At 35.8% G+C, this 6191-nt stretch overlaps 1 pseudogene; it reads left to right on the top strand.

The window, feature by feature from the left end:
* Positions 1-268: 268 nt before the first annotated feature.
* Positions 269-5725, top strand: LOC126020121 (ubiquitin-conjugating enzyme E2 variant 3-like; annotated as a pseudogene).
* The last annotated feature ends 466 nt before the right edge of the window (positions 5726-6191 follow it).

Below are 6191 nucleotides of genomic sequence, written 5' to 3'. Positions count from 1 at the left end.
GCCTTACCGTTCAGCGCCACTGCTCTGGCACCTAATTTGATTCTTATTTATGTTATCCTACATATTTAAACTTCTTTGGAAGGAGATTTCTGTTAGTCTTTAAGAAATTCCCACATTTCTTACTGTATATTTCACAATGATTCAATTAAAAATTATTTAAAAAAATTAGAATTTTCCAAGATTTCAACCTATCATCATAAGTTCAGTCACAGTAACAAATTTAATATTTGCATTCATTAACTAATGAGTGTCTAGTTCTAACTTTAACATGGTTGTAAGAGATTTTCTGAGGAACTCATTAAAGAAACGTTACAAATTTACTAGAACTAGAGGGTAAGATGACAGTGAGAAGCACTTCTTTTCCTCTGAACTAGTACATTTTACAAAAGCCTTATGTTCTCAAGAAGACACTCTGGTCATTCTCTCATTTTCTGTACTTTCAAAAACATTTAGATAGAAATAGACTTGATTTTAATGGAGTTATTAGTTATGATATTCTCTATACCACATCATAACTTTCAATCTGGCTATGCCACATCAAGCATGTCATCAATTTTTGTTTTTAATGCAATTTAACGGTCCATTTAAACTACCATTTTTCATCAGGTACACTTCCGTATTTTTCTGCTTTCCATTTATATTTACATGTGTAAATGTTAAGCATATTATGAAAGCTGTTAAATTTATGGAGCATGGTGATTTTGTTAAAATAATATAATTATAGATTCCAGTTGTAATGTGTTCTTTAAATTAAACTAACTACATTTCTCTGCTAAATTCCTAAGTTTCCAGTTGTCATTTGGTCTGTTGCACTGGTCATGCATTGATTTCTAAGACTGTGGAAAGAATCCTAGGATGAGTCCACAGAAATGAATCCCGTTCTTCTGTGACCTTGGACAAGTTACGTAACCTTGCAAAATTTCATTTATCTCATTCATAAAATGGGATTTTTATTTTCCTGGAATTAGTGAGAACATTAAATTAAATATAATGTATAAACAATTCAATGAAACAGAAGTGATTTATTATTTAGTTGAATACCTCCAATCTTAATTATTTTTTTACTTACAAAATCAGTAAGTTAAATTGAAAAATAAATATGAGTCCTTTTAAACCTAATTGGTCCAAGGGTTGTGATTTGTTAAGCTGTTTAACATTGTCATAAACCTAATGCTCTATAAATTTGACACAAATTCTACTAGATTATATAAACAAGAGTAGATATAGTTTCTACTTTTGTATTCTTACCAGAAATAGTATTGAATACATTAATTTTATGAAAAATATAAAGTAGGGACCAAAGTGATAGCATAGCAGGTAGGGCATTTGCTTTGCAAGAGGCCTACCTGGGACAAGCCTGAGTTTGATCTCTGGCATCACATATTTTCCCCTGAGCTTTCTAGAATACTACTTTAGAATACTATTTTATTTCACCTTCTTTTTTTTTTTTTTTTTTTTTTTTTGCTAATTCAAATCTTTCTTTTTATTTTAGTTTGAGAAACAGAGAGAGCAAGGCACTTGTCTTGTATGTGATTGACCTTAGTTCTATTCGAAATACCCTGTATGATCCACTGAACACCACAAGTAGTGATCTCTGAGCCAGAAAAAAAACCCAGAAGTAAGCTCTGAATACAGCTGGACATGACCAAAAACCCAAAGTACAGAAAATGCAATTTTATGGCTTGTTCCCCCCTTTCCTGCTCCTTTGCATCATAGGTTTATAATTTTTCCACATTTTTTGGGTTGTTTTTGGAGGGGTTGTTTATTTGGGACATACCCTTACAGCACTCAAGGGTTACTCTGCACTCAGAAATTACTTCGAACAACCTCGGGAGGAAATAATTTTATACTTAAATGTCTCTAGATACATTTTCAACAAAACAAAAAGGCAACTAACTTATTGAACAATATTCTTGCAAATTATGCTTTTAGAAAGAGTTAATATCCAAACTATATAGGGGCCGGAGAAATAGTATAAAGGATAAGACCCTGATCTGACACGTGGCCAACTTAGATTTGACCCTTAGTATGTTATTTCCTTCTGAGCATCACCAGTAGTAATTCCTGAGTACAGAGCCAGGAGTAAGCCCTGAGCATCACTGGGTGTATCCCCCCCCAAAAAAAAACAAAAGAAAAAGTATTCATACTTATGAGGCTGGAGTCATATAGCACAGCAGGTAGGGCACCTGCCTTGCATGAGGTCAACCTAGATTCAATCCCTGGCATCCCAATCATTCTCCAAGTCCCACAAGGAGTGATCCCTGAGCACAGAGCCAGGAGTAAATCCTAAGCACTGCAAGTGTGTCCCCTCTCAAAAAAAAAATCCTCATACTCAAAGTAGAAATACAATTTGTGGAAGGATGCTACATCCAGTGGTGCTTGGGGCATACTCTTGTTCTGTGCTCAGGTGACTATATGCAGTGTCAGGCATTGAGCCAGAATCAGCAGAATGCTAAGCAGGTACCTTACCCCTGTATAATCTCTCTCCCAATATGCAGGATATAAAGAAACATGTTAAAGGAATAATGAATTTTTCTGTAAAAATTAAAAAGAAAGAAAAAAAAAGGAGAGAGACAGAGGCCAAGTAGTCTCAGGTGCATTGGTGGAGAAAAAAGGAAAGAACTAAATATTCATTCCAAAGGCAACAACACTAGAATCAAGACACTAAACTTTAACAATATAAACTTCAATGTGTCTGTTATACTGGTAGGGAAGTGGGCAAAATGTGGTGATATAGGATGCACTCTGAGGATGGGAATGGCCCTGATTCACTGTATATCTGAAATTCAACTATGAAGAACTTTTTAGATTACAGTGGAATCAATAAAATAAAAATTTAAAATTTAAAACAGCAAAAACCAATATTTAAATAAAAACAATTGTTGTTTATAGTGACATTATAGAGGAAAGCCAGTTCCTTTATTTTTAATATAGTCTACTAATAAAATGTACTACATAAAAGTCCTAAACTATAAACAATAAAAATGATAAAGTCTATGTGGTCAGGAATAAAGTCAATAAATTTATAATATATTCTCTACTAATTTGAAGAGCTTAAAATGAAATACATTTTCAGATATTAAATACAATTCCTTAGACATACCAACATAGGCAAGGGATATAGGGCAATAACAGAAAATGATGAAATCTGCTAAAACTTTATCTATACAATATTCTAGTAAGAAAGTTGATAAAGGTGATGCACTGTGAATACACATTTCTGAAGGATTTAAAATGGACTATACAGTCGACAAGTACTTGCCATATGTTAGGCACTATCTGGGCATTATCTTCTTTGATTCTCAGTCTCCTATAAGAATAATCATTCTTAATTTACTTAAAAACACATTAAGACTGATAAAAGACAGTTAGCTAATAGTAATTCACCTATACAAGCTTTATTGTCTGGGCTGCTGCCTTCAAGCATTTATTCTTTCTATACCAGTGCAGTCTTTTTGTGTGTGTGTGTGTGTGTGTGTGTGTGTGTGTGTGTGTGTGTGTGTGTGGTTTTTGGGTCACACCCGGCAGTGCTCAGGGGAATCTCCTGGCTCCATCCATGCTCAGAAATTGCTCCTGGTAGGCACGGGGGACCATATGAGAAGCCGGATTCGAACTGATGACCTTCTGCATGAAAGGCAAATGCCTTACCTCCATGTTATCTCTCTGGCCCCACCACTGCAGTCTTGACACCAGGATTGTGATGTAGTTGGCCCATTGAGCCCTACTTTGGCTTATGGGATCACCTAGAAACTATTTTGATCATCTATTATGATTAAACCCATCACTTAATGAAATTGCTGATTGCTGCCTTTTCTGGTCGCTATTATTATCTTCCATTGCAGTTCCTCTCACTGTAACTTATCAGGGATTTTCTATTGACCAAACCCCCTTGTCTCATTCTTTTTGTTTGGTTTTCCTTCATTACTTTTTCTGAAAAGAAGACAAATAATGCTAAAGTCAAACTTGGAGGACATTGAATACAGCACTAAACGGTGTCCACAGCTTTGCGTGTGTGCACACGCATGCATACACTCACAAATACATGCACACACTACACATTCCCCTAATGTTGGGTTACTACTGAGTTTCACCCTTAACAAAGTTGGTCTCTTTTCCTCCTTCCTTTCTTTACATTTCTAAGACTCACCTTAGCAGGAGAAGTTCCAGGTAGGCCCTTTGTCTTTGCTCCGGCCCATGGGGGTGGTTTGGGGGCTTAACAAAAACTGCAGTTTTTGCAGGCCTTCCATGCTCGCTCTACAAGATAAAAGTTTCCCAGACCACATTTGTTTTAGCCTGATTGTATTATTTTTGTTTTGACCCCTGCTCTGGGCCTGATTTTCCAAGGTGGGGATTATGGCATGTGGAACTGTACATCCCACCTCACTACCTTCCATACATACTAGGGATAAAATGCTATTATATGTCACCAATCACAAAGTGTCAAAATTCCTCCATCACTGTTGAGCAATCTACTATTTCCTTTCAACCTTTTTACCTAACTCTCCCTTCACTTTGATAACCTCTCTTCTGTTGTAAGAGTTAGTAGTGTACGTTATCCTTTGCTTTTTCTCTTTACATGACTCATAAGAGAAAAGTTCATCAGGTATTTGTGTTTCTCCTCCTGGTTTATTTTTTCCTCATTTTGTTGAAAAAGCCAAGATTTTATGGAAAAAAAAAAGAGTTCTGGAACAGAGATTGCCATACCAGGCTGAAGTCGAAATGGAGTTCAAATAAAGCACATTAGGCAAACAAAAATTCAAATTATAACATTATAACAACTAATAAGATATTACCAAATTTCAGATATTAATGTTTTGGAAAATAATGTTTAGTTTACATTTCAGATATCCCATAGATACCTTTTTGTTGTTGGTTTTTGGACCACATCTTTTGGTGCTCAGGGGTTATTTCTGGCTCTGCACTCAGAAATTGCTACTGGCAGGCTCAGGGGATCATATAGGATTCAGGAGATTCAGGAATTCAGGCCCCATGCAAGGCAAACACCCTACCCATTTTTCAATTACTCTCGCACAATACCTATCTTTTTAAAGATAGTTCTCAGAAAGATCTGCTGAATGTTACAGATACTAACCCTGTGTTATATCCGGATAATATCTAAAGCATACAAAATTCATTTGTGGATTTTTGAATTGCCATACTTTTCTTATTCCTATGTATAACTTAAAGACAACAACAAATAAGGGAATCTCAGTTGAAAACATGGTAATACTCAAGGCATAATATATTTGCCATTTCTCCAAAACCATCCCTATTTATGTTTTAAAGTCAACTACAAATAAGGGAATCTAAGTTGAAAAACATGCTGATGCACAATGCAGAATATACATATCATTTCTCCAAAACTGAAGGCATCCTAAATCTGTCATTGCTGGATTCATTAAAGAAATGATTTCAGGTTTCAAGAATTCCCCTTGTATTTCCTATCTCCATTCAATGAGGCTCAGCAGATCGACTTGCTAGTTTCTATTGAAAAATATCACTTAAGGTAACTTAGACATAAATTTAAAGAACTTGGAAAATGATGAGAATAAAGCAATTAATAAAATTATTGCAGTTAGTGTTGGGAACTGGGAATTGCCTGTGCATCAGCAATTTCAGCGAAGGGCAGTGTAGATAGACTTGGCCTTTTAGAACTCTAAGAAGAAACTAAAGAATGGATGACATCTTCAACTTGCCTAATGTGGAGATTAGCAAAGATAAATGACCCAGCTTCACAATTGAACCTCCTGAAGCTGCCAAGCTGTGAAATCATCTCAGCATATAAATGGTCTAGATCCACTACTGAACCTCTTGAAGTTTCCATGCTGCCAAAAATTTCCCAGGTAGATCAGTCTCCAAGATGACAAGTCTGTGACCTTCTGAGAATGTGGGTGGAGTGAGTGGAGGGGTGGATGGGAAAATTCCTCTCCCTACCTGTTAGGCCCCAAAACCTACACCTCCAGCAGGTTCTGATATATGAAAGGCCCAGCTTTACAGCTCCTGGAATTCCTGGACATTTCCAAATTTCACAGTACTTACAATCTAGTAGGAGTTCATCAAATTTGATGGAAAATTTGTATAGAAATTCACCATACTCAGTGACCAAAGTCAGTAACACATAAGACTCAATCAGTACCAAACAACTCAGTAAGTCTTCCTCTAATGTCTTTAGTAACATCATTGTGAGATAT

This window comes from Suncus etruscus, chromosome 10 (assembly GCF_024139225.1).
Source record: "Suncus etruscus isolate mSunEtr1 chromosome 10, mSunEtr1.pri.cur, whole genome shotgun sequence".
Taxonomy (NCBI): domain Eukaryota; kingdom Metazoa; phylum Chordata; class Mammalia; order Eulipotyphla; family Soricidae; genus Suncus; species Suncus etruscus.
The sequence above is the reverse complement of the archived record's forward strand: the minus strand, read 5'-3'. Positions and strand labels throughout refer to the sequence as shown.